The 22,482-nt window shown below is 46.0% G+C and overlaps 1 long non-coding RNA gene across 1 annotated transcript in view; it reads left to right on the forward strand.

Annotated features, from left to right (window-relative positions):
* Window positions 1-21,703, forward strand: part of LOC125443694 — a 56,215-nt gene extending 34,512 nt beyond the window's left edge. The window contains exons 2-3 of the long non-coding RNA XR_007246161.1: window positions 1,607-2,016; window positions 21,591-21,703. This is a non-coding gene — a long non-coding RNA (uncharacterized LOC125443694). The remainder of the gene's footprint in view (window positions 1-1,606; window positions 2,017-21,590) is intronic.
* The last annotated feature ends 779 nt before the right edge of the window (window positions 21,704-22,482 follow it).

Here is a 22,482-nt window from a genome sequence, read left to right on the forward strand (position 1 = left end):
TCCACAGGACCAAACACAGCTTATCACAGTATCAACCTCTTTTCCACTTGTTTTCCCAACAACCTCATAAGGTAGGTTATGCTGAGAGTCTGTTGATCAACCCAAGCTGACTCGGTGACTTTTCATGGCGGATTCAAAGCCAGCCCATAGTTTGAAACTGAAACCACAACACTGACCTGGTTTTCTTAGGTCCGTTCCACACCCTACTTCAGTTTTGGAGAGTTTGTCATCATGTTGTTGAATAGCCTGACAAAACAAGCAAGGACCACATGCCCCTCCTCTCTCACCATTGGTCTGACCTCTATAGCAACACACGTTTCAGGAGAGATGCGGCCTAGTTTTATTCACACATGCCATTAATTGGCAGGTAGTGCTGAGGGCAGTGGTAAACTAGTAGCTCAATGAGCATGCTCAGAAGGAAGCTTCAGGTAAGGTATAGCAGCTATTGTTCTATACCCGAGTAAACAGCACAGTCTAGGTAGTACATTTCCCATGCCATTCGCTGAGCTCCTGTCTAAGAAGTTCATTGCTCTTCAGTGATGACAACCATAAGTATCTCCAATCCCTTTATAGTTATCACAAGGCTAAGAAGCTTACAGTGCTGGCAGCTGGCCTCTAGCCTGTTGTTCCCTGCCCCTCAACCTTCCTTTCCAAGATCAGGCTGACTTCCCCTGTGGCAATTTTAAACACGGAGCTTGTGGACCATATTTCAATCCACATCTCCCATTATTTCCAAGAATTGTTTTGGCATGTATGGAAAGACAAAAACAAAACAAAAACCCAAGTGAAAGATTTGCATTAGGATTTTTATCCTCCCCAGAGTAAAGGATCAGGGCCAAACCCTACATATCTACACCATACGCTTATTTACAGGAGGGGTCCCTGACCATTTAGAGCCTGCGGGCACATTTGGAATTCTGACACGTCATAGTGGATTCAGCCACAAAATGGCGGCCGCAGGAGGCAGAGTTAGCCACAAATGATTGCTACAGTTTAACTTCAATAACACAGCCTAGATCTTGGTGTTGTGGTGGCTGCTGCTGCTTCCAAAGCAATGCTTAAGAAGTCTGCACAGTCAATTGAATCTCCAATAGTCAATCAGAAGCATTGCTGGGCAAAAGCCCTACCTGGCCTCACTGTTCCCTACAATCAGTTGGCAGTGTCAGAAAAGGTGTTGGCAGATATATCGAGGGCCACTGATTTACAGAATCATGCAAGTTGTGTATAAACAGCTGGATGGGACTCTGGTTATATCAAGAAAAAAGAATGCAGTGAAGAATACACAAGTGCCCACTCCTCACGTATCCCCACACATGCCAGCTTGGCCAGAGATCTTCGAGGGGTTCTTTTGGCTTCCTCTGGGGATAGAACAAAGGTCACCAGGAGAGATGGGGGGAAGGTAGTTGTGGATTTCTTCTGTCATTCAGAGGATTGGACCAGATGACCCGGGAGGTCCCTTCCAGCTCTGTGTTTGTTTCTAACAGCAAGGGGTTGGGCAGTGTTTTATTTTTGCCTGTCAAATAACAGTGCGGGATAGATGTTCCTGAGCACAGATTGATAAGCTTGATGTGGTTGATTAGCTGCATAAATGTGGTTCTTTTTACAGGTGTGAACAAGAAAGTGCTCCTAAGCTCATTTGCTGTCACTGCATAATTTTCTGAGCACAAGAAGGAGGAACACTTCTGCAGAGATGGGAACACAACTGGGCATCAGCGGATCAGCAGTATAGGGTTGTTCTGGAAAATGACCTGTTGTACTGTCAACTGCTTGAATTCGGACCTACCACCACCTCCATGTTGAATTTGGACCTACCACCACCTCCATGTTGAATTTGGACCTACCACCATCTCCATGTTGAATTTGGACCTATCACCATCTCCATGTTGAATTTGGACCTACCACCACCTCCATGTTGAATTCGGACCTACCACCACCACCATGTTCTGGTAATTCATCCTGGGAAGAGCATCCTGGAAAGAAAAGCTTGATAAACTATGACAACCTGTCAGTTAAATGGTAGGTATGTGCATCTTTGAGAGTGCGGTGTAGTGGTCAAAGTGTCAGGCTAGGATCTGGGAAACCCAGGTTTGAATCCCTACTCTGCCGGGGAAGCTTGCTGGGTGACCTTGGACCAGTCATACTCTCTCAGCGTAACATACCTCACAGGACACTTGGGAGGATAAAATGGAGGACAGAATAATGCTGTAAGATCCTTTGGGTCTCTACTGAGGAGAATGTATAGATATCCTCATTGGAATTTTTTAAAGTAAAATAACGAGCTGGGAATATCACTTGTTTAGGGGAAATTATAGGAATTAATGAATAATTAAAAGTTAGAGAGGGAACCCACACTAAAGTGATTAGTATTTTTTTCAATTTTATTATAATTATACCTTGCCCTATTCCCCACCAGAGGCGGGCTCAGGGTGGCTTACAAGTGTAGGTTAAAAAGAACACAACTGTACAAATCACAGAAAAAACACAATAAATACACATCTAGAGCAATTATGATTGAAGTCTATAAAATTATGCATGGGGTAGAAAATGTTGACAGAGAGAAATTTTTCTCTCTTTCTCACAATACTAGAACCAGGGGGCATTCATTGAAAATGCTGGGGGGAAGAATTAGGACTAATAAAAGGAAACACTTCTTCACGCAACGTGTGATTGGTGTTTGGAATATGCTGCCACAGAAGGTGGTGATGGCCACTAACCTGGATAGCTTTAAAAGGGGCTTGGACAGATTTGTGGAGGAGAAGTCGATCTTTGGCTACCAATCTTGATCCTCCTTGATCTGAGATTGCAAATGCCTTAGCAGACCAGGTGATCGGGAGCAACAGCAGCAGCAGAAGGCCATTGCTTTCACATCCTGCATGTGAGCTCCCAAAGGCACCTGGTGGGCCACTGCGAGTAGCAGAGAGCTGGACTAGATGGACTCTGGTCTGATCCAGCTGGCTTGTTCTTATGTTCTTATGTTCTTATGTTCTTAATTATATATTACTTCTTAAAAAACCAATGCAGATGGCTGCCAATTAATATTCCCAGATCTAATATTACACTCTCTCCACTTTTCGTTATTTATTTTCTAAAGAGAAAAAAGAGAACCGGGGAGGGAGGCAAATGCTGATGACATGGTGCTGATTGTGATAATCTAACACCAGATGTAAATATAGGTATGGGAAGCTGGCTACTACAGATGGAGCACTTGACTCATGGGTACCAAAATTAAATAAGGATATGAGCAGCGGTTCAGTTATTTAATACAGTTTTACCCATATAATCCAGCACAGGTCTCATTCAAGAGCCTGGTAAGTTGTAGGAAGTTCTGACCATAGAATTTGTTAAGGTTCCTAAGGCGCAACTCCTAGGCCCCTTCCGCGCATGCAGAATAATGCACTTTCAATCCATTTTCACAATTGTTTGCAAGTGGATTTTGGCCCCTTCTGCACATGCAGAATAATGCACTTTCAATCCACTTTCAATGCCCTTTGTAGCTAGATTTTACTGTGCAGAATAGCAAAATCCATGTGCAAAAGTGCATTATTCTACATGTACGGATGGGGCCTTTGCTATTCTGCACAGTAAAATCCAGCTGCAAAGTGGATTGAAAGTGGATTGAAAGTGCATTATTCTGCATGTATGGAAGGGGTCCTAGAGGAGGAGGAGTTTGGATTTATATCCCCCTTTCTCTCCTGCAAGAGACTCAAAGGGGCTTACAATCTCCTTGCCCTTCCCCCCTCACAACAAACACCCTGTGAGCTTGGTGGGGCTGAGAGAGCTCAGAAGACTAGCCCAAGGTCACCCAGCTGGCGTGTGTGGGAGTGTACAGGCTAATCTGAATTCCCCAGATAAGCCTCCACAGCTCAGGCGGCAGAGCGGGGAATCAAACCCGGTTCCTCCAGATTAGATACACGAGCTCTTAACCTCCTACGCCACTGCTACTATCCTTTTCACTGCTGGGTAGTTCTAGGAATCTCCAAGAAGTCTATGGTCAGAATTTCCTGTAAGCACACGAGGCCTTAGTTTTCTCTTTAATTTTTCTCCCAGGACAATTGCACCCTCCGCCCCAATTACCCCAGATCCTGCCCATCAGGTGAACACTGGTAGACAAGAGCTGAAACCACCTGGAGATCTCCCACCATAAGCAGGCAAATGGGCCAAATGACAGGATGGTGAATCTTGCTCCATTTCATCTCTAAAAAGCAAAGCGCAAGGTACTGAAAGTTGCAAATTAAAAGTGTGTGCATGTAACATAAACCATCTAGAACCGACAAATAATAAATGAATATCTTCCAACAATGTTTTAAATTGTAACGGCAACACCGTATAACAGTGTGCCACAATTCCATATGCAATGCGAACGATACAAGGTCCCAGAGACAATGTCAGGCACCCTTTCTTTTTCCGGCTTGCTCATCTCTAACCAAAAGAACAGACTCTCTTTGCTTTTTAAATCAGTGCAAAACAGACACTTGCCAGTGCATAAATATAGCAAACTGACAGAAAATAGTCCCCAGCAGCAGATCATGGGATGAGGGCGCTTGTTATTTTTGGCGTGAGAACAGAACTGCTACCAGTAACACGGGACTGTCCCCCACACCCATCTGTGAAATGTTGGAGGGTATAATCGTAATGTCTCTTCTGAAGCATGTTTGGTAATTCAGAAATGTCCCTGAGCACAGAATTATCAGTAAATCTAGGCCAGGCCTTTACCAGGAGGAATTGGCTTAAAAAATGGAGGGAAATTATATCCACTCTATTGCTGTACGGTTTCCTGACTGAAGACCCTGTTGTAACATTGGGGAAAGACCTCAGAACAGCAGAATTAAAAAACAGGCGGAATTAATAACGGAGAGCCAGAGACTTTGCCCCAAAATGAAGATATTAACAAGTTCATTATCTCTTCTCAAATTAGTCCCAAGGAAGTTTCTCATAATGAGCCCGCATCAAAACAAACTGGCCACGGAAAGCCATTTGTAGAAGAGCAATAAGAACAGCCGGATACTAAAAGCAATACACCCTTTATATAAAGGAGACAGAAGGGATGAGATGAAAGGGAGAGGATTATCTTGGCGCTCATAACAAAATCTCACCAATGTGCTCCGTGATTTCACTGGTGACAGCAAGCAATCTCCTGTCTGGGCCTTCACTCCCCAGCCAGTGATAATTTGAAGAGGGTGAGAAAAATGGAAGGGGGAATGCATTTGGTGGCAGTACTGTAGGAATTTTCCCCAATCTCTACATTAAAGACTGCAGAAATTGGGGGCAGGGGGCTCCTAGAGTATCATCCAGAAGTGACAACACATCAGTTAACTTTCTACTTGGAAGTGATGTCACATACTTTGTGCCAGTCAAGGAATTTTCATAATCAGTATGGTAAGGACAATAGAGGTTGGGGACATTCCTAGACCATTATCCTGCAAGTAAGGATAATCCTGAAACTCTGCCCTCCCTAGGCATCACCCCCAAAATCTCCGGGCCTTTTGCAGGCACAGGGATGGCAATCCCATCTTAAAGAATCTCCACCCCTTCCTCATTGTGTCTGTTTCTCCAGCGCATTATTTCCACTGGCCAGAATCTGCAGTAACACTCCTCCCCTATATATTTATATTCTGCATTTCTCCCTAGCAGGGGCAGGAGCCACAATGGTTAACAGCAGAGGTGGGATCCAGCAGGTTCTCACAGGTTCCTGAGAGCAGGTTACTAGTTATTTGTGTGTGCCGAGAGGGGGTTACTAATGGGTGATTTTGCCACGTGATTTTTGCCTTAGTTACGCCCCTCCTCTCAGCAGTAGCGCGCAGAACTTGGAGCAGTCTAGCAGGAGGTGCACCGGCGTGCGTGGCAGCCTGCGCCTGCGTGCATTCGTTTTCTGCCCAAGGACTGGCGCAGCGGCTGCGTCCTTGCCACAGCCCCACCCAGGAATGCCATGCCCCCGGAATGACTGGCCACGCCCCCGTTGTGCCCTGCCCAGCCCCATTGGCACTATGCCACAGTTTGAATCCCACCACCATGGGAACCTGTTACTAAAATTTTTGGAGCCCACCACTGGTTAACAATATAAATGCAAAACAAAACAAAAATAACCAAACAACAACAACCAAAAAAGGAGAAGAAAACCAGAAAGAGAGGGGAAGCAGGTGGTCTTTTTCAGTTTGCTGATCTTCTGCTCTGTTCTAATCTTGACCCCAAGGCTAAGAGCAGAAGAAGTAGAGTCCTTTAACACTTTCCCTGAGGGCACATCTTGGGTTTATAGGCAGCATCAAAGTAGATAACAAACTCTGCAAGACCGTATTCAGCTGCTGATAACCAACAGGATCTTCCCCAGATTCTCCCCTTCCTGGGATCATTTGCCCATTTGAATCCAGCTAGTCCAGTGGAGGGTTCTTATTTTCTCTCCTTCTTTGTTGCCTGGCTATTTTTGCAGGGGAAAACTTCCCCAACCTATCTCAGTGCTACTTACTTTTTTTTTATGTGTTGTTTACAGAAGTCATTTAAAGGCTCAACTGAAAACCTTCCCTTTGGTGGCATCTCCATTATCTGTCTTCCATTCCTATAAAAGTTATACACCCACACACAAAATAAAAATGGGAAAGGACAGATAGCTATCAGGGGCGCTCACCATTTGATGGCAGGTCAGGAGGTTAGGAAAGAGATTTGAGCTGGGCTGAGAAACTCAGTTAATTCTTCACTGGTAACCCATGAAGTTGGGTGCCAGGGCAGTCGGCATCTTCAAGGACCTGCTATAAGATGGCTGAGATCCTTGTCCCACTGTATGACTCCTTCGGTTGCTTCAGAATGAAAGGGGCTTCAGTCACCACTTACTCAAATAGAGTCACTTATATCTGAGTTCTCTGCCACTAAAGTTGCCACCAAAGAGCACTTTGTACATTAAATGGAGCAAATGCAACATGCTTAAAACTCTCAGAATTTAGCTTCCCGAGAATCTCAGCCTTCATTTGGTCTATAAAGCCAATTTTATTTTATTTATTTTATTGAGCTTATAGGCTGCCTTTCCCCTTGTGGGCTCAGGGGGTTTCCAACAATAAAAGTACAATTTAAAAAAACAATAAAAGAGAGTCTTTATGGTCCTAATGATATGCTAGAAAATGTGCAGGCAAAAGTCAGAGGGGTGTTTGAAGAAGAAGAAGAGTTGGATTTATATTCCCCCTTTCTCTCCTATAAGGAGAATCAAAGGGACTCAGACACAAACTCCTTTCCCTTCCTCCCTCACAACAAACACCCTGTGAGGTAGGTGGGGCTGAGAGAGCGCAGAAGAACTGTGAGTAGCCCAAGGTCACCCAGCTGGCGTGTGTTGAAGTGCACAGGCTAGTCTGAATTCCCCAGATTAGCCCCCACAGCTCAAGCGGCAAAGTGGGGCATCAAACACGGTTTTCTAGATTAGAGTACACCTGCTCTTAACCACTACGCTGCTGCTGCTCCTTGTAGTCATGGGCGTGGCTTATAACTACCAGAAGAATGCCATCAGAAGTAGACTAATACCAACAAGCACAACCGCTTTGCTATTGGAAGTCTCATATCTGCTGCCCTGAGCTAACTTTGTGTGGACCCCCCCACCTTCATACACACATTTCTGTCCCGCTTAGGGTTTGTTGCCCCTCCATTCCTGGGCCTTGGATCAGAAGATGAGAAAGGGGAAAGCCCTAGGGCAGTGATGGCGAACCTTTTCGAGACCGAGTGCCTAAATTGCAACCCAAAACCCACTTATTTATCGCAAAGTGCCAACACGGCAATTTAACCTGAATACTGAGGTTTTAGTTTAGAAAAAACGGTTGGCTCCGAGGCATGCGTTACTCGGGAGTAAGCTTGGTGGTAGTCAGCGGCTTTGCTTTGAAGCAACCGTGCAACTCTTCCAACGGGTGAATCACGACCCTAGGAGGGTTTACTCAGAAGCAAGCCCCATTGCCAGCAACCAAGCTTACTCCCAGGTAAAGGATTGCGCTTTAGTTTAACAGCGCTTAACAGGGTTACCTACACTCCTCCCTCAAAACTAGGTCTTAGGTTTAATGCTAATAATCGAGCCCAGCGGCCCAGGCCAGCCTAGATGTCTGGAGGGGGCACTCTGCCTGCGCGTGCCCAGAGAGAGGGCTCTGAGTGCCACCACTGGCACCCGTGCCATAGGTTCGCCATCACTGCCCTAGGGATTTTGGATGTGTATTGTCATCTCACGGGAAGTAATTTGGGGACTCCAAAAACCCATCTAAGTCAGGTTCCTCAGCCCGTGGGAAGTCCAGAAGAGGAATCTCTACAATGGAGACAAGAAAGTTTGGGAGAGGCAAGATTCCCAAGGCAAACAGTGCAGGGTTGGGCCCGCGTATGTGTTCTGCGTGCCGCTTCTCGCTCACATTTGTTCAAGAGCAAGGAAACCCATTCCCTGCTCATAAAAGCTCTGGGCCCAGGAGCAGCCTGTGCAGAAGGCAATAAAGCTTTGGAGAGACAGAAGCTAAAGTGCTTTTCAATAAAGCAAATGTTTTCTAGGCAGCCCAGCTGTTCAGAGAGGCTGGGACAGCATTTCTAACCTCTAACAGGAGACAGGGAATGGTGAAAGGAACCAAGAACTGTCCAGAATTGGGAGCAGAAATCTGGCCTTGTGCAAGGGGCGGTGGTGGTGGGATTGGGTGGGGGTGGGCTGCAACACCCGGAAGGGGTGACGTGCATCATGGGAGGGGGGGGGGAGATTCAGCTTGCATGAATAATGGAGAGCTGGACTCTCTGGTGTGAATTATGCACACAATACAATTTGCTTTGCTAATAGTTTCTGCCATTTGGGTGCTAGAAACTCTTTAGAAATCATTACTACGCACGAGACACTGTTTCCCTCCCCACCCCCCTTTTTTTCACAGGCGATTTGTCAGAAAGGATTTTTTGGACTGTTCCACTGAACCATATGGGATAGAAGATTAACCCCTCCTGGCCCAACTGCATTTCTTCCGTTCTTTCTTCTCTGTGTTTCAAAGGATCGGGTGAGGGAGGGGGCAGGCAGGCAGGGGAGAGAGAGTTTTCTCCTTGTTTTGCTGCTCAAAACTGTTTCAGATAGATGGAGAAAGTGGATCCCAGCTACAGGGCCAGTAAATTCAGTGGCCTAAATATAACTGTGAGGAAGCCTGTGCGGTGTAGTGGTAAGGCGTTGGACCAGCCGCTGAAGGTGCCCCCCCCCCTTTGGCTCTTTACATCTGGGCCCCTCTTTATTTAATGGGACTCGCTGTCCCTCCCTCTTGGGGAGGATTTTCAATATGGGGTTTTGTCGGACGCCTCTTACTGTTCTTATTGCTGTTTTTAAAGGTTTTAGCAATTATATTTAAAACTGTGTTGGCTTGATTGTACTGAGATTTTATGTTGTACACCGTCCAGAGCCCCTTGGGGATGGGGCGGTATAAAAATCTAAACAATAAATGAATGAATGAATGAATGAATGAATGAATGAATGAATGAATGAATGAATGAATGAATGAATGTAGTTTCTTTTGCAAGCAGCAGGTCATTACTGACCCATGGGAGGGATGACACCACATCATGATGTTTACTAGGCAGACTATGTTTATGGGGTGGTCTACTACTGCCTTCCCCAGTCGTCTACACTTTAAGCCCAGCAACAGTGGCGTAGTGCCAAGGGGGCAGGGTGTGCACAATGCAGTGGGCACGTGCCGGTGCGAGGGCGTGGCGGGGGCACAGTGCGCATGCGTGCCCCGGGTGCAGTTCCCCTTCACTCCGGCCCTGCCCAGCAAACTGGGTACACATTTCACTGACCTCGGAAGGATGGAAGGCTGAGTCAACCTTGCCACCGTCTGCTCTCTGACACCCATTCCAACCCCTGGTTTTCCATAATTGAAGAAAAAATGGCCTCTATCGGACTATCAGTGGATTCACTTTGCCCTTTGTCCTATTCAGAAGCTTATAGGAAATTAAAAGGTCAACTATTGGATAGAGAGTTCTCTACCCTAATCACCGCAGCCAAGAAAACGTGCTCCCCCCCTGTATTTTTCTCTCCCATTTGAATGGGGCCACTTGGCACACTACCTGTATTGCTTAATAAACCCTGTTCAAAGGAGAGCCATAATGCTCGTCAGGTTTAATGTTATGCCTTCTGCCTTGTTACATGGCAGATTTAAAAAAAAGCAAGAAAAGGCTAAAATATTGTACCCATTTAACGATGGCTCAGTTGAATCCTCTAGCCTGGCTCCACCAATTACTACACTGTTCTCAGATCCAAGGAAATCAAAGATCCAAGTATGTGGAATCTCTAATTTCCTTTACATTTACCCCATCTCCCTGATTTAATTAGATTACACTACTTGTTGGACAACCCTGATCCTTCTCTCTGTATGATAGTGGCAGATTTTCTCCTGGAAATTACTAAACGCCAGTAGATTTCTTTCGACCTAACATTTATGTCCTGTATTGTATATGCTTTTTAATCTGTTTTTTATTACTGATGTACTGTTGTCTATGCCAATAAAGGCTTGCTTCTTAGAGTCAACCTTGAGTCAGCTACCAACTTCCGTCGGGATCGAACTCAGGTCATGAACAGAGCTTTGACTGGAGTACTGCAGCTTACCTCTCTGCACCATGGGGTGTTGGACTGGAATCTGGGAAACTCTGCAGGAGTCTAGGTGCCTGGCTAAGACCCCCCTCTGTACCCGGGCCTGCGGGTTACTCCATTCACAGTGGTGCCTCCCTCCTCCTTCCCCCCTTCTACTTCCTTTTTATTATTTTGGTACCGGCTCTCTCCTGGTTTTAACCCCAGCCCCAGCTCAAAGTCTGAAATGTGTTGGGGTGGGCTCTGTGTGGGCTGGGTGGCTACAGTCGGCTGTGACGTGACGGCACTTCCCACACACACAAACAAAACTGTAAGCGTCTTTGAGAAGCCACCCCCACAAGGAGCCAAAGGGGAGCTAAGAACAATTTGCCAGGAATCCAGATCCCAGCGGCTGACACAGAGAAGAGGTAACAGCAGAGAAATCTGTATCTCCCAAAATGGGGACAGTTCTGTTCTTCCCTTGAGTGCCAGCAAAGCCTCTGTCTCTCCCTGGGCAGCAATTCTCTGAGGGGCTCAGGTGGAAAGACCAGCTAGATACTGACAGTCCAGGGCAATGCTGCTGGTATTGGGGGAGCTCTCTCAGCCCTTGTCTTAAGCCCCTGCCATGATGGACTGCCACCCATCTGGGTTTTTAACTTCTTGTTGTTATGGGGATTGTATTTTGTTATGCTGGAAGCAACCCGGAGCCCATCAGCATACAAAGGGCAGAGTACAAATAGCTGCCCTGAGCCCAGCCTTGGCTGGGGAGGGTGAGCTATTAAATCAAATCAAAATGCAATACAATGAAACAAACAAACAACCAAATAAATAAGCCCTACCCTGCAAGGGGCGGAAATACCGGGAACTAAGGCTCTGTCGAAAATCCAGTGATCTCATATTTATTTACTTGATGCGCTAGGAAGAGATACATAATAAAAAAGACCATATAATTGGTACAGGGCAGGCATGTATGCCCAAAATGTAAAACCCTGTGAAATTAATAACCCCCCCCCCCACACACACATACCTCTTGCTTCAAAGTCTGTTCTCTGCGTCACCTTTGACCATAATGAATATAATCTGCTAGGTCATTAGTTTCACCAGCCAGTTATATTTTTACCATGTGGAATCCAGCTAAGTTTCTTTTTCTTTCATCAGCCCTGAGTTTGGGAGCTAGTTATATTTGCTTCCATCTCTTAGCAAAGACCAGCCTGGCTTTGGTAATCATATGCAAAGTTACTGCTTCAAGAAGTTCTGGAATGTCAAGACTGCAAAATTCAGTGGTCAGATCTCTGGCATATTGGGGATCTATATTTCTCATTTGATTGATAGAATTTCTTCCCTTGTTTCCAGTAACTCCTTCTAACTTTCACAGCGTGTAGATCGGAGTCTTGAGATACTAGGTTTACCAACCGCCAGGGGGTGGCTGGAGATCTCTTGCTATTACAACTGATCTCCAGGCAACAAAGATCAGATCCCCTATAGCCTGGTAGGAGAACTCTTATGAGCATTCTAGGATTGTTATGGACTACAGTTCCCATCAGCCCCTGCCAGCATGGCCAATTGGCCATGCTGGCAGGGGCTGATGGGAATTGTAGTCCATAACATCTGGAGTGCCAAAGGTTCGCCACCACTGCCCTATGTAGACAAAATGGCCGCTTTGGAGGGAGTGCTCTATGGCACTATACCCCGCTGAATTTGTTCCCCTCCACAAACTCTGTTTTCCTCAGGCTCCACCCTTGAAATCTCCAGGTATTTCCTAATCCAGAACTGGCAACCCTATGAGATACACATCTGTAACAATTAAAGGATGCTCCTCTAGAATCCTCCAGAAAGCAAAGGATACCAGAGGGGTTTTTTTAACACACATGGGCCAGAGAATATAGAACTGGGTGCAGAGTAGGTCCCTTGTTACCACCAGAGGGGGATGGGAGGTATGGTTACTAGTACTAGGTTGGAGAACTTCTGGAGATTTAGGAATGGAGCCTGTGGAAATCAGAGACCGTGGAATGAAACACTACAGCCTCCAAAGCAGTGGCGTAGCGCCAAGGGGATGGGTGGGTGTGTGATGCCCCAGACGTGCATCAGTGTAGGGACATGGTGGGGGCATTCCGGGGCATGGCAGGGGCGCAGGGCACATGCACGCCCTGGGCACAGTTCCCCCTCACTCTGGCCTGGCTCCAAAGCGTTCATTTTCTCCAGGAAAGCTGATCCCTGTCGTCTGGAAATGAGCTGCAATTCCAAAAGATCCCCAGGTCCCACCTAGAGATTGGCATTATCCAGAATGGTGACATCAGGAGTCCTGCATCACTATAGTCTGGAAATAAGCATTTCTCTGGTGCCTCCTCCCTGCCCAAGAGATTTAAAGTAACTTGACAAATATAATGTTTCTGCTGAACATCAAGATGGCAAATGCAGCATATAGTGCTCCTGTATCTTTTTTAGTGACCCTGTTGCTGCTGCGCAAAGAGAGCTTCAGATCAGCTCCTATGGACAGCAATCTATGGGCAGAAAAGAGATGCTAACCAAAGCCCTGCCAAGCAGGAAGCAGATTGACAGCTGCCCATACCTGAGCACTCTCTTTTGCCCCCTGATCAGACAGGCTCCCAGACTGCTGTTATTGTACACCATGTAGAAAATGGAATGTTATTGGAGGGCCTTTTAAATTAAAGTCATACTAACATCTGTGAAATTCCGAAAAAACCCACTAGAACCAGTATGCACTTGACGTTTGTTTGTTTGTTTTCTTTACCACCCTATTCCCAGAGGACTCAGGGCGGCAGTGGCGTTCCTGCCTAGGGACAGGGGGTACCCTATGTTCCGGCTTCCCCTTTGGTCAATGCATGGGGCTTCAACATTTCAGGGTCGCTTGTGTGTTTTCTAAATGTTTTAAGTGTTTTTCACGTCTGATTGCAGGTACATTTTAAGTATAGCAAGGCACCAAAGTTTCAGGGTACCATCCAGACTGGTCCTGATGATACCACCCAAATTTGGTGATGTTTGGTTCGGGGGAGCAAAGTTATGGACCCCCAAAGGGGGGTGCCCCCATTGTTTTCAATGGGAGCTAACCTGAGATGAGGGCTACCCATTTGAGGGACCATAACTTTGGTCCCCTGAACATAACTTCACCAAACTTAGGTGGCATCATAAGAATGGTTAACAAATGATACCCTGAAAATTTGGTGTTACTAGCTTTAAAATACACCCCTTCCAGGCACCCCAAGAAATTTGCCCAAGATTCTTTGTTTTGCTGTGACTTTGCTCCATTGTAGCCAATGGGGAATTTCTGAGTGTGGAGGCAGGCTGCACATTTTTGAAGATAGAGGCATCAGACTTTCAGGGTGGCTCCAAGAGGGCCTCCTGGTAATAGCATCCAGGTTTGGAGACAGTTCTCATTGCTTTGTCCATTTTACTGCAGCACTGTTTCTGTAATTTTGTAATCCAGGCGTGTTTTATTGATTGTTGTGTTTATTATACTGTTATGTGTAGCGTCCTATTTTTTGTGTCCTCTCTCATTATTTTGTAGCCCTGTTTTATCGCACTGTTGATTGTATTATTCTTACTCTGAGTGCGCCGGTTTCCATTGTGGGATCTACCTCGCGTCTCAGCGAGAAAGATGGACTGTCAGGGAAGTATATAAAAATATATAGTGGTGAGTCGATATGGAAATGTGTTCAGTCCAAATATCCTTATTCTAGTCATCGACTGAGCTCTGGAAAAAAAACACAGCCCATTTGAGCTTGCAGCTAAAGTTGACACTGCCCAGTGCTGACCGAATCCTTCCCACCCTCCAATATATCATCATGAAATCTCCCCAGCCCCAGACCAATATATCATTTCTTGAAAGTTTTCCTTTTAATTAATAAGGTGTTGAATGAGCAAATATATGAGTCCGACGGCACCTTTAAAACCAACAAAGTTTTATTCTTGGTATAAGCTTTTGTATGCATGCACACTTCGGATAATTTGGTATCTGAAGAAGTCTTAAAGGTGCCACTGGACTTCCCCCCCCCCCTTCTGCTTCAGACTAACATGGTTACCCACCTAAGCAAATATGTGCTTATAAATATATGCTCTCAGCCTCCTCTGTCTCACAAGGTGTCTGTTGTGGGGAGAGGGAGGGAAGGAGCTGGTAAGCTGCTTTGAGACTTCTTACAGGAGAGAAGAAGAAGAGATTGGATTTATACCCCTCCTTTCTCTCTCTGTGGCAGCCATTTTATGGCAGCCATTTTGTGGCTGTGCCCATTATGCTGTGTCAGAATTTCAAATGTGTCTGCAAGCTCAAAAAGGTTGGGGACACCTGTCCTATGGAAATATATCCCTACCTTCCCCCCTTGGATGGACTTGCTTAATTGGTGCCATTCAGTGGTGGGATCCAAAAATTTTAGTAACAGGTTCCCATGGCGGTGGGATTCAAACTGGGGCTGGGTGGGGCACGACGGGGGCGTGGCTGGGTATTGCAGGGGCGGGGCATTCCTGGGCGGGGCTGTGGCAAGGACGCAGCCACTGCACCGTCCCTTGGGCGTGGAACGTAATGCATGCAGGCTTAGGTGGTTGCCACGCACACCGGTGCACCTCCTGCTAGACTGCTTCAAGTTCTGCGCCTACTGCTGAGAGGAGGAGTGTAACTAAGGCAAAAATCACGTGGCAAAATCACCCATTAGTCACCCCCTCTCGGCACACACAAATAATTAGTAACCTACTCTCGGGAACCTGTGAGAACCTGCTGGATCCCACCTCTGGTGCCATTGTTTTTTGTGCAGGAATGTACATGAGAGCCTTCAGAGAAGGAGAAGGGAGAGGAGGAGGAGGAGTTAGTTTTTATACCCTGCTTCTCTTTCATGTGAGGAGTCTCAAAAATGGCTTACAATCACCTTTTCTTCCTCTCTCCACAACAAGCACCTTGTGAGGCAGGCGGGGCTGAGAGAGTTCTGAGAGAACCGTGACTGGTCCAAGGTCACCCAGCAGGCTTTGCTTGTAGGAGTGGGGAAGCAAGCCTAGTTCACCATAAGAGACTGCTGCTCATGTGGAGGAGCGGGGAATCAAACCTGGTTCTCCAGATCAAAGTCCACTGCTCTTAACCACTGTACCCTGCTGGCGGTATAAATCCAAGGTGGAGTATAAATCCAAATTCCTCCGCCTCCTCCTCCTCCTCCTCCTCCTCCTCCTCCTCCTCCTCCTCCTCCCTCCTCCTCCTCCTCCTCCTCCTCCTCCTCCTCCTCCTCCTCCTCCTCCTCCTCCTCCTCTAGTTTATTGACAGAAGTGCCAGTTTAACTCATGAGGTTTTCAGACAAACCAAAATTATATATAATACAGGAGTTTACATAAAGTAGAAAAAACATTGTAAAACCAACCCACCCCCCCCCTGAAACACCCTTACAATCTCTCTCATTTAAAGGAATTAACAAATCATCAGCAAAGGTTAAAAAAATGATGAGCAATCTCAAGTAAGAAAGGAACTGAGGGTTTGAAAATAATAATCATCCTGAGTCTAGGTGGCTATCTTGAAATCTCAGGGCCATAAATATATATATTTGGTAGCTATGTGACATTTCTGTCATTGCCTAAGAGAAGGCTAAGAAGATGGCAATCTTTGGGGTTTGGGAATCACAGGGGCAGAAACTTTGTTCAAACAGAATATTAGAAAATCTTCCAAAGAGTTTGGTGCTCAGCGAAGTATTGAATCTGGTCAGTGCGAAATAGTAGTTATAAGCAGTGATGGGATTCAAATAATTTAACAACCGGTTCCGGTGGCGGGATTCAAATAATTTAACAAGTGGTTGTTTACATGTTAACCATTTTAACAACCGGGTTCAAAATTTTAAAGCCGGGCGTATGAACCCGGCTGAATCCCACCACGGGTTATAAGCTGGGACAGTATCAAATACATACGCGAACGTTCATATACTGCTTTTTAAAAACAAGAGAGGAATATGGGGAGGCAATACATGGTGATTGTGGGGTGGAGGGTGAGGAGATTGGTGGGTGAGCCAGCATTTGGCATTTGGTTCGCTGGCATTTACAGCCATCAATTCTTATAAAAAGCCAGGCAGACGAGTGGCACACCATACATTTATATATATATTTTTAGGGCAATGATCAACTTCATCCACAAATGTCAGTCATTTAAAACAGAGAGAGTGCATGCAAACAAAAAAGCCCTTTCTCCAATTTCAAAAGCAGCTCTCCACCTAGTGGAAAACATCCGGTCCCTCCTCTCAATGGCGGAAATCAACTTCTTGCCTTGTGTGAACGTGAAGCCATGAAGCCGAGCGTTGGTTCTGAACTGTTGCAGTCAATTTCAATTCCAATCTAGAAGTCTACAGAACAAAGAAACAGAGCTGAGTCCCATGGACAAGAACAAATGTGTGAGTAGAGCTTGGAGCAAGGAGTGTATTGGCGTGTTTAAGAGCTTCTCCTCCCCTGATGTTACTGCACCTGTATTGGCATCTTCAGAGGATTCAGATCCTCTGAAGATGCCAGCCACAGATGCAGGCTAAACGGGGCCAGGAGAAGGAACTGGCTAGAACACGGCCATACAGCCCGGAAACCACACAGCACCCCAGTGATTCTGGCCGTGAAAGCCTTCGACAATAAATGTGTGTGACTTCCACAAAGCCCTGAGTGGTGTGGGAGCTTGGCCCTTGAAGCACTGCCTCTCTAAATACTCCTTCAAGAGAGCACTTTGCTGTATGAAGGACAACTTAGTGGTGATCCCTGGGCAGAAAGATATCCAGTTGTCCACAGCCTGGGCCAGAACTGGCTGCAGCCTGATGGGATACTCTGTCAACTGAGATCTGGACCCCACAGGGCCTGTCACAGGGCCTGTAAGATGGAGTTATTCCACCAGGCTTTGGTTGAGGCAAGCTGTCAAACTCCAGGTTCAAACAATAACTCAGTCGATGGATTCAAGGATTTTATTGACGACATGAGAGTAACAGCGAAAGACAGTTCTGGCGTGAAGGCGCCAAAACTGTTGATAATATGTTGTGGTAATCCTCCCCCCCCTCCCAATGTGAACCAAAGTAACAGCAAGAGTCCAGCCTGAGAGTCATCATATTCAACCACAGAACTTCAAGGGCAGGATTCAGATAAGCACCTGCGAAGAAAAAGAAGCAAAGAAAAGCAAAGTTCATCCCCAGAGCTCCCCACCCCATAGAAGCAATGGTAGTCCAACAGATCTCATCTCCCTCTTACTTCTCTTTCTTTTTATTTCCACCCTCCATGTAGAACCGATCATGGTGCCACTGGAGGCATTCGTTGGATAATCTATTTGATCCTATTGATTTTTGTGGAAGCCCAAAGGCCAGAATGGTTGTCCATAGCAGTGAAAGTTCCCCTGTTTTGAGCACCTGTGGATGGCATGCATAGGTGTCAAACTCGCGCCCCTCCAGATGTTATGGACTACAGTTCCCATCATCCCCTGCCAGCATCATGCTGGCAGGGGATGATGGGAACTGTAGTCCATAACATCTGGAGGGCCCCGAGTTTGACACCTGGGTTTCCAACCTGGCCCACTGCTGTGAGGGCAAGTATAAGGCACTCTGTGTGTTTGCTTGTTGGAATGAATAGCACCTGCAAGGGATCATTTCATGTCATTTCTCCTTCTACCCTCCATGTCCAACCTAGGCAGGCAGCTACTCGGAAAAGAAGCCACACTTGGGAGCAAGTTGGGAACTCCCTCCCTTGGATGCAGTGTGGCCCATGCATAAATTACGGTGCATGCTTAAGTCCCATTTCAAACCAAATCCACATTTGCAAATAAATGTGGCAAGACTATTGAGTTTATAATGTACAAAATAAACATGTGAACAGAGAAACTAGTGGAGTCTGGTGACTTTAAAATTTTAGTGACTTTATCTGCCAGATTTTTTCTTACAAACCAACTGAAGTCGGTTCTGGTAAGGCAACACACTCAGGCATCTTCTAAATCTTCTGCACAGATACTAGTCTCTGTCTTTCTGGTTCTGCCTTATTTCTTTCCTACCCTAGTCTCCCACTATAAAATCCACTAGCCTGTCCCATAAGCATCCCTTAGTGATATTCCAAGAGCATTTTTCTTCGGCTGTTTTCGCACGGGCGTAAAACAGCACCCTAAGGACAATAAAAACACTGTCCCTGGGGCACTGTTAGCACAGCTGGCTGCCATGCTCACCTCCCCCCCAGCGGTGTGAAGACTCTGCTTTTGAAACTCGGTCTCTGAGCGAGATTTTTCAAAAGCGGCATCTTCCCGCCAGTGCGGTGCAAAGTGCACCGGTGTGAGGGCGCCGCTTTTGGCCCCTCCGGTGTTCCCGTTCACCTACCTCTCCTCTTTGTGCAGCTCTGGATGGCTGGAGAGACATTCTCATGCTGCCCTTTGACCCCCAGAGGTCGGAGGGCAGCATGGGCGTGTCCCTCCAGCTGTCTAGAGCTGCTCAGGGAGGAGAGGTAGGTGAGCGGGACAACCCGTTGGAGGCTTTGCAGGTCGCAGCAGCCTTGGTTCTACCTGCACAAGATCATGCGAATGGTCTTGTGAATCCACTGGCATAATTAATGCAGAAACGGTGATGACCAGAAGACACTTTGTTTTCTAATCTCTTCTTCTTTGAAGGCTTTCAATTCTGGCCACGCCATCCCACCCTCAAGTTTCCCCTTCCTCTTCTGTCTTCTGCATCTTGTTGTACTGCCAGACCCCCCTTAAATGTTTTGAGACTCCGATTCCATTTCTGTATTTCTTTGGCTCCAATCACGTCATATCCAAATTCTTAGCAAAGTGTGTAAAGTGTTTTAAGGATGAAAGGGGCTATTAAACCCCATGAATTATTATTATTTATTTCCTTGACCTTCTAAATTTATTTTCGTACAAAAGCTGGTGAAGTCAGCATGGCTCGTTGAGTATGACAGCCTTCATCGAGCTATTTATGTTAGCCAATTCCTTTGGGTGCCCCCAAACTGACTGCCTTATTAATCGTTTCAGCAATCTGCAAGGTACTGGAGTTTAACTTTAAAAAAGAGTTAACAGTAGTCCCCTATGCAAGCACCAGGTCATTACTGATCCATGGGGTGACCTCATGTCATAATCTTTCCAAGGCAGAGTGTTTTTACGAGGTGGTTTTGCCAATTGTCTTCCTCAGTTGTCTAAACTTCACCCCCAGCAAGCTGGGTACTCATTTTACCAACCTTGGAAAAATGGAAGGCTGAGTCAACCTTGTGTTGGCTACCTGAAACCGATTTCCATCAAGATCGAACTTAATTCCTGAGCAGAGCTTGGACTACAGTACTGCAATTTGTCACTCAGCACCACCGGGCTCATTTAGCCTAAACTTGGGAAACCTCTGGAGATTTGGGCAGTGGCGTAGCACCCAGGGGACAGAAGGGCCGTCTTGTACTGTGTGTGCGCCGGTGCGGGGTGTGACGGGGATGTTCCGGGGCGTGGCAGGCGGTGGTGTGGCAGGGGTGCAGGGCACACACATTCCCCCTCGCTACAGGTCTGGATTTGGGGATGGAGTCTGGGAAGAACAGGGACCTCAGTGGGGTACAGTGCCATAGATTTCACCCTCCAAAGCATTTATTTTCTCCAAAGGAAGTGATCCCAGTAGTCTGGAGATGACTGTAATTGCAAGGAATTCCCAGGTCCCACCTGTAAGCTGACATCCCTATTCCCAAAGTAGCACAGTGTAGTGGTTAAAAGCATAGACTCTAATCTGGAGTACCAGGTTTGATTCCCCGCTCCTACACGTGAGCAGTGGACTTTTATCTGGTTAACTGGATTTGTATCCCCATTCCTACACATGAAGCTGCTGGGTGGTCTTGGGCTATTGCAAAATATATATATATATATATGGTGAGCCAGAGACAGCATCTTGTTTAAAGAAAGGAAAAGAACCTGTCTGGCTCTAGTGCGAACTATACAAATCTATTTTAATGGTACACTTAAACATTTATATACGGAACCACAACTCTTTAATCAACAACAAAAACATACATATTATAAACAACAACAACAACAATAAAACAATTAACAATACATACACAGAGGATCCCAAATAAAATAATATCAAGTCTCTGTAATGGAGTAAGAGATCCACTAGTGGTATAGAAGGATACCAATGTCTGATGCTTTTAAAACACAACTTCTGTTGATAGGTTTCACGTATATATAGATGAGCAGGATGTTGATAAAATCCTTGGCTGATGGTCAATGAAAGGTGGTCTTGGGCTACTCACAGTTCTCAGCCCCACCTACCTCACAAGGTGTCTGTTGCGGGGAGAGGAAGGAAAGGTATTTGTAAGCCATTTTGAGACTCCTTACAGTTGAGAAAAGCGGGGTATAAATCCAAATTCTCCCCTTCTTCTTTTGATACCATTGACCATGGTCTCCTTCTGTATAGTCTTTCTGGGTTGGGGGTGGGGAGCACTGTGCTCTGGTGGTTCCATTTTTACTTAACTGACCAATGCTAGATGGTGGTACTGGAGGACTGTGGCTTGGCTCCATGGTATTTATGCTACTGTATCCAAAAGAGGCTTATCCTATTCCCAGTGTTGTTAACAGCTACATGAATCTTCTGGAAAATGTGTGGTGTCAATAACATTTGAGACTGCTGCTCTTTCTTTGTTTCACGCTGCTTTTATGCCTTGCCTTGTTTTTAACATGTGGGCTTGTTTCTATGTCTGTGCTCTTTAATGGCCCTTTTTTTTACTGTTCAAGTTGTAAGCCACCTTGATCAAGCATCTGGAAAGTTGGCGTATCGGTTTTATCAATCAATCAATAAAACACAGGAGCTCTGGGTTAGGAAATGCCTGGAGATTTTGGGGGTAGGGCCTGGGGAAGGCAGAGTTTGGGGTGGGGAGCAACTCAATGAGATGTAATGTGATAGAGTCCCCTTTCCAGATCAGTCATCTTCTCCTGGCGAATTGATCTCTGTCGCCTAGATATCAGTTGAAATCCCAAGAGATCTTCAGCTACTACTAGCTGAAGGTTGGCAACCCTAAAGTAGCCTCAAAGGCCAGACATTACAGCACACATCTGTTTCTGTGTACACCTAATTCCAGTTTTCTTTCTCCTTGTGTTTTCCAGATTCCTCTGGATCTTGGGAGTGGTTTGTCATTACATATGAAAAAGAGAGTAAAGGTTCACAAGAAGGTCATCTTCTACGTTAGCAGAAGTTTGCCCAACACAGAGGCCGTAGACAGTCAGTCTAGGGTGAAGTGGCAATTAACCTTTAACATGATTGGTGAGTTCAACTGTGACTCAAGACCACAGGTGTCAAACTCACAGCCCTCCAGATGTCATGGACTACAGTTCCCATCATCCCCTGCCAGCATGATGCTGGCAGGGGATGATGGGAACTGTAGTCCATAACATCTGGAGGGCTGTGAGTTTGATACCTATGCTGTAGACCAATGAGAGGCTGTTGCATGGGCGGCGGGGGGGGGGAAGTATGAGATAGAGTCTAAGTTGAGAGTGTGTGTTGAACTTTGTTATTGCTGAAGAGTTCTGTATAGTATTATAGTCTTGTATAGAATAGACTTGTGTAACCTTGCAACTGCAAAAGTAAAACCTTCCTATGGAAAGAACATCTTGTGGAGAGTATTCTTTTCCAAAAGTGGTAGGAGGCTACAGTAAGTGCAAGAAGACCATAGACCTTCTCATCTTACCAGAGTGGCTCTGCTTTAAACACTGCTGATATGGTTTGCTGGGGATTTCAAGAGAGGTCTGTGCTAGACGCAAGAGGGCTCTGAATGTTCACCGTTGTCACAAAACTCCCACGTGGCTTTTGGGAACCCAGCCAATCAACCAATCCACACCATTTCCCCCAAGCTGGTAAAAGCTGATGTTGTCTTCTCAGATTAACAGCATCACTCAAGAAAAAAAAAACCTTTTAAAAATAGATGTGATAAGATGGGAAATGTGTCCCAGATCACTGAAATTAATTGCTGCATGGGAAGGAGATTTTAAAAGGGAGTCG

This window comes from Sphaerodactylus townsendi, linkage group LG14 (genome assembly GCF_021028975.2).
Source record: "Sphaerodactylus townsendi isolate TG3544 linkage group LG14, MPM_Stown_v2.3, whole genome shotgun sequence".
NCBI lineage: Eukaryota > Metazoa > Chordata > Lepidosauria > Squamata > Sphaerodactylidae > Sphaerodactylus > Sphaerodactylus townsendi.